Source organism: Prinia subflava, chromosome Z, assembly GCF_021018805.1.
Source record: "Prinia subflava isolate CZ2003 ecotype Zambia chromosome Z, Cam_Psub_1.2, whole genome shotgun sequence".
Classification (NCBI taxonomy): domain Eukaryota; kingdom Metazoa; phylum Chordata; class Aves; order Passeriformes; family Cisticolidae; genus Prinia; species Prinia subflava.
Window position 1 is genome coordinate 43892255 of NC_086283.1, and position 13147 is coordinate 43905401.

A 13147-nucleotide genomic window follows, 5' to 3' on the forward strand; every position below is an offset into this window, starting at 1 on the left:
GTATTCGTTAACAATTGAGCAACATAAGATCCATGCTAAAAGCAGATAAATGAATCTTCAACTATTAAAGGCCTTTTAATGACACACTTTTTATTAGTTAAACGCATTGTTTTCAAAACTAGTACCTATAGGAGTAAAAGAAATAATTCTGTAAACATCAAAATAATCCTAAAAATCTAGCATCCTCTAGATACAGGTTTTCAGTATCACAAAATATAAAAACGCTAATATTAAGGTGACTGAATACAAAAAGAACAGAACAGTATTTCAGCAGAACAAATCTTAACATTATTGGAATTTTGATACAACACAATTGCCTACGACTACTAGTATTAGTATTACATTTTTCTATGAAGTGTCTAAATATAGGTAGAGTACAATAATAGTATATACTAGAACATAAATGGATAATCAAGAAGCAGCCCAAGTTTCTATGCTGGAAGACACCATTACACATGGGAAAACAAGAGTTCACTGGAGAAAATGGAAGAAAAAGTAAGCACACCAGAAAGGAAGAATAAGGGAAAGAAAACCAGAAATGAAAACCAGTGCAAGAAAGAAGTGCTGAGAACATACTATGCTCCATTGCTATGTACAAAACGTCCAATGCCATGGCAGAAGTCAGGAAAAGGGATTCCACACTGGAGCAGATGAATATGCTCCAAAGGAAGCTTCAGCCTATGGATACCCCACACCAGAGCCAGCTCTTGGCAGATGTTGTGGCCTGTAGACAGGTACCCATTGTGACAGATGCATGTGTTCCCTTAGCCAAACAGTACAATTCCAGAGAAGATAAAGATCTGAGCCATTAACGGGCCAAGAACTCCAGTTTTATCTGTTTTCTGAAAACTCACAAAGGAGCAGAGTGACCCAGTGAGCATCCATGCTCACGAGCTTGGAACACTGAAATGAATAGCAAGTGGCTTTTTCAAGGATCATTTATCACGGAACAAAGAAGTTATGGGCACAAGGAGTCTCATGCATACTTTTCCCATTGTATACAATTTGACTATGAGCAAAAGACATTATTCCATAAATATGACAGCCTAAGTGAGCCTTCTTTGAGTTCTCCATGCTAGGCAGAGTGGCAGTGATTTCCCCTGGGTGGCCTCTCAAGGTTGCTCCTTGAAGCAGACAGACCATTTTACCAAAGGTAGGTCTTTTTAAAGTGATTGATATGGCATATAACCTTGGTAGAATAGTAACTTTGATTTGTGCCTGGCAATTTTGAATAATTATTCCAATGATTGGCCCACACAGTGAACTTCAGCACTAAACTATACTTCACAGTTTTACAACATCTCATTAGTAATGTTTTTGTTAAAACTCTTTGACAGTGGTTCATTAAACAATCTAAATCATCTATCTATTCATGCACCCATTAGAAAGAGCGGCCCTGCAGGGGGCTCACACTAGAGAAGTCTCATCTGGAAAGACTGTAGCTAAGGAGAGGATTCACATTTTATCAAATCCTGATGGATTTATCGCATATCCCACAGGAGGGACTTTGCATGGGAGTAGGGGCAAGGAGAGGAGTCCATTGCAATGTTAGATCCTACAGCCTAGCCCAAAGGGGCAAGAGTTGAAGACTTAATGGAAACACCTTTGTTGTAATCTGTGATCTGCATTTTATATTACAGAAATTCCTGTAAAAGGACCTACCCCAACCAGTGGCAGATGAGCGTCACACAAGGCGGCACAAGTGCAGCTGTGACCTGAGCTGGCTTTTGTGCCCAGTAACTCCCCACAAGGCCACCTCTCTGTCCCAGGTGATCACCAGAACAGATGGAGCTCCAAGTCAAGTACTGAATGAACTCGATGAACATTTGTGAGCATTTTACAAGGGTGGTTCATACACGAAGGATCTGTGTATACATCAAAAGACAGGAAGTGGTGTCTAGGTGTCCAGGGATAATAAGGACGTATTGGATAACAAGGGACCTGAGCACATGAACAACATGGAATTGGGGATGTGGTGTGCGTTTGTGGGCATAATTTGTACTGATTTTGGCTTGGACAGAGTATATTTTCTTACAAGAAGCTGATATGGACTTATGTTCTGGATTTGTAAGTAAATCAGCACTGAAAACCAAATTGATGTTTTAGCAGTGGGTACATAGAGCCACGGGCCTCCTTGATTCTAATTGCACTGTACCAGCGAGAAGGCTGTGAGGGGACACAGTCAGGACAGCTGATCCCAACTGGCCAAAGAGCTGTCCCATACCACATAAAGAAGGAGTGCAGGCACATTTGGAGTGATGGCATCTGTCTTCCCATGAAACCACTATGTATGAAGGAGCCCTACTTCTTGCTGGTGATGAACACCTGCTGATGGCAAGGAGGATATTAATTCCTTATTTTGCTCTTGTGCATGCAGCTTTTGCTGTCCCTGTCTTCATCTAAACCCCATGAGCTATCTCATTTTCTTGTGACTGTCTTGCCCAGCCCACTGGGGGACAGGGAGAGAAGGTCTATGTGGTGCTTACATGCCCACCACCCTTAAATCAGGACTAGTTTTGTTTATGTGCTATCTCCATAACACAGAACAAGCCAAATGAGAAATAACCATGAAGGGGAAAACAAATAACCAGCATTAGTGTGTAAACTACTGTGAACATGTTTCCTGCTCTCTACCCCCTCCACCTTAAGACTCCTGATAAGATTTCCTTGTAGGAATATATTTTACTCTGGTTCTTCGAGTATGAAGGAGGGTTCCAAAGCCTGTTCATTTCCAGAGTAATGTGAATCTTCCCTGGAAAGCTATTCAGCTACACATCACTAGGACTGAAAAGAAGATACATGAAAAATAGTAGCATACCCATCCCAACATCTAAATTTTAGACCCCATCACCAAATAAATGGTTTTACTGTGAAAAATATAATACTTGTAGAAGAAAGGTATATGAAATTGGAACTATGCAAGGTTGGGCAAGACAGCTTACTCCTTCTGGACACTGTAATTAAAAAAAAGTTTTAAAATGCATTTTTACAGAAATACTTGTTTTCAAAACATAGGTGATTCAAATTATATTTAACCTCCTTTTCAATAAACTGCAGGGGCAGATAAATCTTTAAATCTAAGACTTTCCAGTAATTCTACTATATGTTTTGTCTCATGCAACATCAGAGCTTGACTTATGAGGACAAATACCTTCACATTTCTTTTACTTAATTGTTCAGTCAACAGTATGTATGAGAGGCAGGAAAATGTATGAAAAATCTTGAGTCCCTTCTCCCTCAGCGTAATAGAAGTATTAAAATGAAAAAGTATTTATGCAATTAGTTTTCACATGTGAGAACAATGGCAAGTGCAATTTTTAAAGCTTACTGATATACTGGTTACTCCTGTTTCTCAGAAACACTGCGCTTTATTCATTCTGAAAATCTTGCCTGGCATTAAAAAAGAAGTCAACAGCCATGAGTCATACATATTTTCTCTCTCCCAGGGTGTGTTCAGTAATTTCAAAAATTTCAAGTTATCCTAGTTTTAGATTGCCTTAGCTAAAGGAAATACATTACTATCAGCATTACTCACAGCCCAGTTTAAAAGCAGATCTATCCTTGAATGAAATAAAGAGAAATCAGGTATCTTTGAACACAAAAGAATGAAAGAGAGGCTACTCCTGAAGGAGATCTTTCATGCTAAAAGAGGAAGTCCTTACAAGTGCCAAAAATTAAAGATATAGTTTGCATTTTAAAGATCTGACACCTATTAGAAAAACTGTGGAAGATTTCTGCAAGGAAGTACTCCAAACTTTTAAATGGTACTGGTTTCCTTATAGCAGAAATAAAGAAAAAAAATTATGAGAGATCTGTTGATAGATACACATTCATTCACCTAAATTATGAACCATAAAAATATTATATTAATTATTTCTATTATCTCAAATCAATGCATAAATGTTAAGAAACAAGATCTTGTTCTGTGACAAACAACTGCACACCTGAACTTCCCACTGCAAGTGGGAAGAACAAAACCACATCACAAACATAGAGGACTGCAATTCCCATTCAACAGTGTTAAAAACTAACTAGATTTCACATACTCATAATTCAGTTTTTATACACACACACACAAGTTGAGTTCACCAAGAAAAGCAGTGAAACAAGAAGAAAGTTCTAAGAAAGTTTTTAGAAGTTTTGCTGGGGACAAAAGTTCCTCAGAACTGAGTGAAAGCAGATTTCACGTCAGCTTGATTTGGTTTTGGTGTTTATACTATAATTTAAAGCTACCTAAAAAATGATCATCTGTTCTCATTCTTAGCAGATCAATACACTTCACCCACATCTTTTCAGGCAGGCATTCCTACATTTCAGTTGGGATATGTATACACATACACACACACATACTCCCTTTACCTGCCATTTTTGCAGTTATTTGTGTCCAGCAAGGATCTTTTTAGGTTTAAAATAGAATCTTGCACAGAATGAGTTAAAATCATAATATAGGAAGCAATGTCTTTGCTTGATACTGATTTATTACTGTTTTCCACAAAACTCTGACAGATGTGGGTATAAGATTAATCATCATACTGCCCTTCCTATACCGTTCTACAAAATCCTCAAGCTTTGTGTTTTATGATACCTGAATAATGGCCATGATTTCAGGTTGAAGAAGAATCTTGAATCCTAACTTACTTAGCTAATTTACTGAAATTAATTCAGCTGAAAAGCATTTCTGCAATACACCTAAGACATCTGCTTTAATGATTTCTGAGCCTGCTTATCAGAAAGTAAAAAATTTAAGCTCTACATTTTACTACAGAGGTTGCCCTGCTGACATCTGCAGACACCTGGCAAGAGAAACTGGAACATGCTAGAACCCAATCTGGATTTTTTAGCTTTTAAGTATAACCACTGTTCACTGAAAACTAAAATGAAATTTAAGATGCAACCAAAACCTCCAACAGGAAACAGAAAAGAAAATTTACTTTTCCTAACCTGTGAATCCTCCTCATGTCTGGACTCTTGAATTCCACTATAGGGAATAAAATGGAAGATAATTCAAGAGCTATAATGAACTCAATATTGTTGTAGTTTAATCCCAGCTGGCAAAGGACTCAGTTCTTTGACTCAGTATTTGTCTTATTGCTTATGCCCACTCTTACAGACTCTGTATTGATGATGCAAGTAAGTTACGCCCCCACCCCCCCACAATACAACAGGGTAGATAAATATGTAGATATTTAAATGCCAAGTTTGTTTGTTTGGTTTTTTTTTAATTTGGAAGAAAAAATTAATATTTTATGTATTTTGCCTTTTGCTTCAGAATGCAATCTCTTTCCTGTGCTGTTCCATCTGTCAAGTTATTATTTTGATTAGCTGAAAAGGCAGCAAATAAAAAGGCTGCTTTCCTTGGTGACTTGTCTGTCTTTAAGCACCTTGCACATGCCAGCATGGCATATACTTCTCTAGGAAGTGTTTGTTAAGCAATACCTCCTATAAAAGAACAAAGTAAGCCAGGAAGTACTTGGAAACACAGAATTTATTGGAAATTGATCCACTACTGGAGGAGGGGATGGGGCAGTTTCACACACAACAGCAACAAACTGAACATCACAGGAAGAAACCTTTCACAGACCATTTTAACTACGGGCCAGCTCAAAAACCCTACCACTTTTCATCTAACATTATCCTATTTAAAGATTACATGTTATGGAACAGAGCTAAAAGCAACCTAAACAAAGCAGCTTACAGGCTGAAGTGAATTTTTGTGATGCACCTTCATTTGTCAATTCCACCTTCCTCTAGAACAGCCCACTCTTCTAACTGGACATACATGCCTCTCCTTTATCACTAAGGGAATATAGAATACAAGTCACCAAGAGAGAAACCTATACTTACAGGAATTTTTACCAATTTTTCTGCTGGTTTGCTGAACAGTATTCAACTACTTATTTAACAGTAACAATACAAACAGCCAAACCACAAACTGACATCCCACAGAGAAAAAGCAAGAGGTATTTCTTCAAAGATTGGCCTTTGCTGGATGAGGACAAAGGGACAACCTCAGAACATGTGGCACAATGCTCACCCAGCAGGGTGGGGTAGGCAGGGGTCCAGGGGAAGTGCAAGAGCATCTGCAGGGGAATAAAACAGCCCTGGGAAGCAATTACAGGGACCAGGCCAGGCAAACAGGGACCAGGCTTGTTCAGCCTTGAGAAAAGAATTCTTACCACTCTCTGGGCGCTACAAATAAGGAGACTCCCCTTTCACAAGGAATCACAAGGAAAAGACAAGGGGTAATGGGTATATATTACTCCTCAGAAGATTCTGTTGGACAGCAAAGGAACATTTGTCATAATGACAACAATCAGCCCTTGAAATAATCACCCCTGAGAAGTGGTGGATTTCCCAATGTTAGACTCTGGACAAGGTGCTAGTGATCGTGAGTGGACCATGCTTTTGCCAGGAAAGCTGGATCAGATCATCCTTAAGGCCCCTTCCAACCTGATATTCTGCAATTCTTGCAAGAACAGCAATAATTAAAAAAAAACCCCAACAAAATATCCACCTTGGGTCCAGATTTTAAAAATTGTTCATTGTACCCCATATCACATTATTTTGCTACTCCAACAAATTCTGTAAGTAGTAACAAAAATCTTATTAATACTCAGCCAGTAGATGAATTCCTAGCCAAAATAGAGAACAAAACAAGCACTTCTTCTATAGAAGAAGCAATGAGGTACACCATGTTTCTGGGATTGGCAAAACAAGGACATGAACAAATCTTACCAAGATTAAGGGCAACAGCATGCCTTTTAAAACCATGAAAGTAAAATCATTATCACAAACTATGAAAGGATATCATAGTTACTGGAAGCCCATGGACTCATACCTTTGACATACAAAAAAAATATGATGCATGACATGATATATTTCTTATTCATAGATAAGATGAAGTTTTGAAGCAAGATTCTCATTTATCTGAGAAAGGAAGTGTAAAATCAACAGTCAGCTATCCAAACTAAATAGTATGTCGAAGCAAATTCAAGCCCTCTGCAAAATATCAGCAAGCCAAGTTTCAGAAAGGGTCACAATTCTTTTATGCCAGATCTCCAAGGCAATCTTCATACTGAATAATGAATACTCTTAAAAATAGAACTTATCAGAAAAGATGGGATTTGTGCACGCGAATGCAATTCTAATCTCATTAACTCAGTTGCAACATTCATGAAAAGATTCACCCATGAGCATATGAATCGGAAACTTGGTTATGAGCCAAACTACATAACCACCAACACATAAGCGCACAGGTATGTTTGCAAGAAAATGTGGCAATGATTTTTATTTGTAGCTTAACATACACTCTTCAGTTTGTTTTTATTTTCACAATCAAGTTCCCATAAAGAAAAGAAACCTTAATTAATTGTGACATTAATTCAATTACAAGGTAAGAAAACTACTTTGCTATCAAAAACTTGTACAAAATTGTAGTTCTTAATTAATATTAAGAATGCATTTTAATGTTTCTCCTTAATGCAGTAGCATGAAACGTCTACAAACTAGAGATGAGACTGTCCTTCCAAAATCAGATTTGTGAAGAAACTCATTTACGTGTTCATATTTTGTCTAGTTCAACTACAGACCTTTCACATTAGTGAACTTTGTAAGTCTGTAAAAAAAAATAAGTTTTAGACTAGTAAAAAGAAACATTTTTAATTAACACTAATGTTTATTAAGGGTACACCAATTAATTTTTTGATAATGTAAGAACAGTTGGTTTAAAGATTTCTTATGTATTACAGTGCTCATTAAAAGTTTTTCCAAATACAACACCCACTCACCTACTTGCATGCAATAACTTGTCAAAGTAGCATTTTAGCTCCTCCTCACATCATTGGTTTCTTCAGCATGAAGGCCAATTCCCAGTTCCCCGCTCAAAAATACTGATTTTTCTGACATAAGGTGAAAGTTACCACGAGGTGAGGGGTGTGGGTTGAGGAAAGAAAATACAGAACTCACACTATATAGAAATAGCAGACAATATTTTAAATAGGACTTTTGGACAGAATACTTTGGACACAGCTTTTTTCCTATGTCTATTACTCTGTAAATTATAAATACATTATTTTATTTTCCTAAATTTTCTTCTTTCTGGGTCAAGAACATTCACTTTTGCAGGAAAAGAAAGAAAGGTCAGTATAGAATTTTCCAAAATTCTCAATTTGAAATGCCATACAAAACATCACATAGACTTAGCTTACGTTACTTCTTGTTTCAGACACATTTTTACTCATAAGTAAATTATTCAAGCTAAGGCCCAAACACTGACTCCCAACTGATTTCAGAGATGCAATAGTTGAAAGTATTCAGGAAGAAATCTGAGGCTAAAGTAAAAAAAAATAAATCCAAAGATAAATATTTTTTCAGGTCAGATTAAAAATCACGCACAAAAATGTTTCATTGTCACATTTATAAGTCCTCCTTAGCCATTGAGAAAATACAGAAAGAAAGCAGACTTTTAAATGTGTTTTGTTATAAAAGATGACAAGCAATTTGTACAACAAAATGTGCCCAGTTTATGATAATGAAGAACCAGGTCAGCCATGAGCAGACTAAACACACTATCAGAAAGTCAGTACCTACTTCTGATGTTGAGAGTAGTTGAAAGTTTTTAACTCTATTACTATCTCAAGTGGGGAAACACTTGTTTTTCCAATGGATTACATTGACAGTTTAGTATGAGACAAGTTATTTCACTAACTAGCTAATAATAAAAATCAATGTAAAATAAAAATAAAGTAGTAGTACAATAAAGAGGTTCTAAAAAATCCAACCATGATGGAAACTGGAGAAAGAGTTTTACACATTAGTATTACACATTCGTGTTACACTTTAATTCCATTTCTGATACTGTTAAGTGTGTATGAAAGCATTAGGGTATAATCTCTCTGCAGGAAACATAATACTTACTCCAAACTCACTTTGGAGTTTACCTGCTCTAACTTTCAAATGAAGTTTGTAAGTTCCACAAACACACCATAAATCCATCATTTTCACCTAAAATGCCTTCCAGCAATTCAGGCTTGAAATCAAGCTACTAAAGAACATGGCACAGGGGTTGAAGATTAAGCCTGAAGTCAAAGACGGAAGCTAGGTGACCAAATGACAAAGAAGAACAGTAATTCTGCATTAAACAGTATGATCATCACAGCATTTTTCAGCTACAATCAAGAAATTTTAAGTGTTAGAAACAAGGGTACAACTTATATAGCAGAACCTCCACACCAGCAAGAAGAGATTTGTCTTTTTCTCAGGTTCAAATCACATCCTATGCTTCCCTTTTTTTATTCAAGGGGTATCTTCAAACCTTCCACAATATAGGGCTATAGGTCTCATGATGGCAAACTCTTTTCCAAAAGTGGCTGTTTGCTCTCATCAAAGGTGATAGACTCAGTGACTCAAATGTTGGATTTCTGTCTTCTTTTATCCTCCAGAAGTAGATGCCCAGCTTTTGAATCAGACTTTAGGAAGGGATAATATCAATATGTCTGTTACTTTTGGCAGCATTTGGGTAGCCTCTGTAAAGCTGTTATATTTTATAAATTGCATCATAAGCAAAATTATTTCTTTTAGTTTTTAAGCAAAACCCATTAAAACTTAGTGTCACAGAAAGCCAGGTTTCCAGAGGAGAAACCTGGCTTTCAGACTGCCTTTCAAATTATCTGCTCAGCAAAATTTTTTGTAGGGACATGTGCATCTCTATCAAGACACAATCTGGTATGGCAATTCATAGAAGTGCTAGTGCTTGCTGCCACCTTGCCTGTTGAAGAGGGTGGCAGGCACAGCCATGTGGGGACTGAAGTTCAACATTCTTGTGAATTAAGGACTCACTAATGCCACAGCAAACTTAAATCTCAGTGTTTTAAGGTAAGAAAAAGAAAGCTGAAATTGCTCTGTGATGATGAAATACAATTATGTGCCAGAAATACTCAAGAGGGAGTTACTAGAGAGGAAGTTGGAAACTGGGATATGATGGTAGGAAACCTCATCACTGAAACTCCATGGTCAAAACTGCAGTTTGTATCCAATGATTGATTATCTAATGAATTATCCAACACATTGCGAAGTGTTAGCCAACAGTTTGTTAAAATACTCTAAAATGGAGTATGGATTTTAGATATATGTGTTCTTCTGAAAATAGAGCTTGGAAACTCAATGTCAATTTTCTCTCCTCAGAGCTGAATTACTCTAACAGCTACTCATGCCAGCCTAGTAAGCACTTCCAGGTTCCTTTGACAACACATTTTTACAATCACCTTTGCACGGCTATGATATGATTTACTTTAAGTCACGGTGTTTGTGAGTAAAACAAAGAGCAGGAATACAGTGAATAAATGCCATTTCTAGCTAAAGCCTTCAAGAAAGAAAAGTGGGGTGTATCATGGATAAAGATCCCACATCTACCATGTGATACAGAAATCAACCACAACTTCATTAGGTTATTTCCTCTTGTCCTATCACTTGTTACTTGGGAGAAAAGCCTGACAGGCACCTGACTATAACCTGCTTTCAGGTAGTCATAGAGAGCCATCATAGCACACCTAGAAGTTTAACTCCCAGCTTAGGCCAGTATGCACTGCTTGCCTTCTCTACATAAGCAACCTGAAGCAACAGGAGTGGAAGATTTTTGTGTAACTGCACAGCAGCAGGCACACAAATTCCCAAAGTACCGCAAGATAAGCTGTGTCAGGATGCCAGCCAGGAGCCTGAGCTCCAGAGTTGCACTGTAGTTGTATGGGATTTCAATGATAGATAAAGGCTCTATCTACTAGCATTGTAACTATACAAAATACATCAACAAAATCCCACTATGTGTCACATAGCTTTTGTTTCCTACAGGCAACCTGATAAAGACTAGAAAACTATCTGGAACAAGTAAAAAGAAGCAATTTTGAAGCAGCAGGCATCAGTGTCAGTATTATGAGATGGCTCAGAAACTCCACGGATCCTTTAGTCCTCACTCTGGTTCTATGATCCTTTTAAAGGCACTCAGACAGGGAGACAGCTCCATACACAGGTCAGCTTTACAGAAATGAAGGAGAATGGCTGTGTGGAGGAAGAGTATGGGGGCAGCATAAAAGTGGTCCAGAAAAAAAATCCCTGATGCTGTTTAGTTACATGAATGCTTCACGTGTTTTTAAAGTAACAGATAGATGGAAGGTGATCTTCATTTCCTTGTCACATGCTCACCATACAAGAACTTTACCCAAAACCTCATCGCTAGTCACTAAGCCATCTCAAATTTGTTTTCAAACAGTTTTAACAGATTTTAATACCTTATCTGTAACTACCAGTAAGGTTTTTAAAGGGGAAGACGGGAACAGAAGACGCAGAACGCGTTTTCTATTAAAAAACAGGTAGAATTTATTCTTACACAATTTGTTGCTTTCCCCACACGTTCAAATTTTCCTTTCCATCCCTTTCTCAAAAGAGGCAATTCTATATAAACTGTAATTATTTATCCTGCACTTTCATAGGTGTTTTGTATCAGATGACAAAACAGCTCTATCATTTATCAGTCTTGGCACCGTATTTTGGCTAAAGAGATTTAAGTCTGATTTGGCATTAAACTGCAAAGGAAAACACTTTCACTTCCTTTAAGTTATTTAGAAATCAGAGAGTGCTGATTGAATTTGATGATCATTGTACTGCCTTTGGAGAATGACAAAAAAGTGATGAACACCACAAAAAAATAGAGCTGTGTTAAAACAAGCTATATTTAGCACTACATGAACAAAAGCCAGTACTGCTCTCCTTCATCATGACAGTGACAGTACCAAACAGAATGCCTGACGGCTTTCCAGGGGGCTTTAGCAGCTACTGCTGATGCACTGCAGGAAACAGATTGACAATGAAGCCTATTTGCACTATGTGCTTTCCTACCCTGCACTTTAAGACAGTTAAGCAAAAAAACATCAATTACAACTGCCCTTCCAAGATGCTGCTTCAAAATAGATGCAGCATGTATCTGAAGTTTGCTTTCCTGCTAAGCATTGGTTGGCTTTAAACAGCAAAGTAAACCTAAAGATCCATTACCAAATACATGGTATTTGGTACCAAATACATGGGCTATTGATAGCCCATTAACTGATAAAATTACATGACTGATAAAATTACATTATCCCACTGGGAGATGCTCCACCCAGGGGGAGGAGCCAAACATTCTTAACTGGATATAATCTGAGATTCAGAACACCAGGACAGGCTGTTTTCCACTGGATTCCCAAAGTAGCACTGGATCATCTATACCACCACTGGACCTTGAGACAAAAACTGAATGGTTCTACAGCATCACTGCTTCAACAGGACCACATCTGTCGCTCCAGGAGGACTGGAGCCACAATTCTAATTGGACTGCTACCAAACACCCTGATGAACAAGGGTGTCAGGTTGTATTCTGACTCTGTCAGTGGGTTTTATTTGTACCACTGCATTTTTAGTTTAATTTTCTGAATAAAGAACTATTAATCCTATTCCCTATCTTTGCCTGAAAGCCTGTAATTTCAAAATTGTAATATGGAGGGAGGGGGTTATATTTTCCATTTTCAGGGAGGCTCCTTCCTTCCTTAGCAGACACCTGTCCAACAGCTGGTTGGTTCTGGTCTCATCTCAGCACCAAGTAATACTGACTGCCACTCAGATATGCTTCATCTACAAGCTTCATTTGTGATTTAATTACTATATCAAAACCATCCACAGTACTTTCCAATGGCTCCACAACTATGTAACATTAAAAGATAAAAACTGTTTAACTAAAGGAAGTTATCCATGGTAGTCATAGAGCACTGCTTACAGAGGAAATGGTTAAAATCTTGAAATACTGATAAAGTTTAACAGCTTCCTGAAAAAAAAAGTTTTCTGTAAAAGTGGATGTTGAAAATGCCTTCTAAAACTTTCATTCACTCATAAAATAAAAATGCAAGCTTGTAGTTTAAACTCAAGTACAAAAAAAAAAAATTATACTTGTGTATTTATCTTCCTTTTCAAAGCATTCTTCTCTAAAATCCAACAATAAAGCTTTTAAGGCTACATTAATGATGAAGAATCTCACTCTGTTGTGCCACATAAACCTGAAGAAACAGTGAAAGATAAAAGACGTAAACCACATCTGTTAAACATAACAAAGACCTGCACAATATCC

The 13147-nt window shown here is 37.4% G+C and overlaps 1 protein-coding gene across 8 annotated transcripts in view; it reads right to left on the reverse strand.

The window, feature by feature from the left end:
• PAM (peptidylglycine alpha-amidating monooxygenase) overlaps window positions 1-13147 on the reverse strand; it is a 125895-nt gene that overhangs the window by 80362 nt on the left and 32386 nt on the right. Inside the window, exon 1 of one of the 8 annotated variants that reach the window (XM_063421671.1) lies at window positions 577-593. The exons of the other annotated variants lie outside the window; for them this stretch is intronic. The gene's annotated coding sequence lies outside the window, so the exon portion shown is untranslated. Of the gene's footprint in view, window positions 1-576; window positions 594-13147 lie in introns of those variants that run through there. 8 annotated transcript variants of the gene reach the window in all.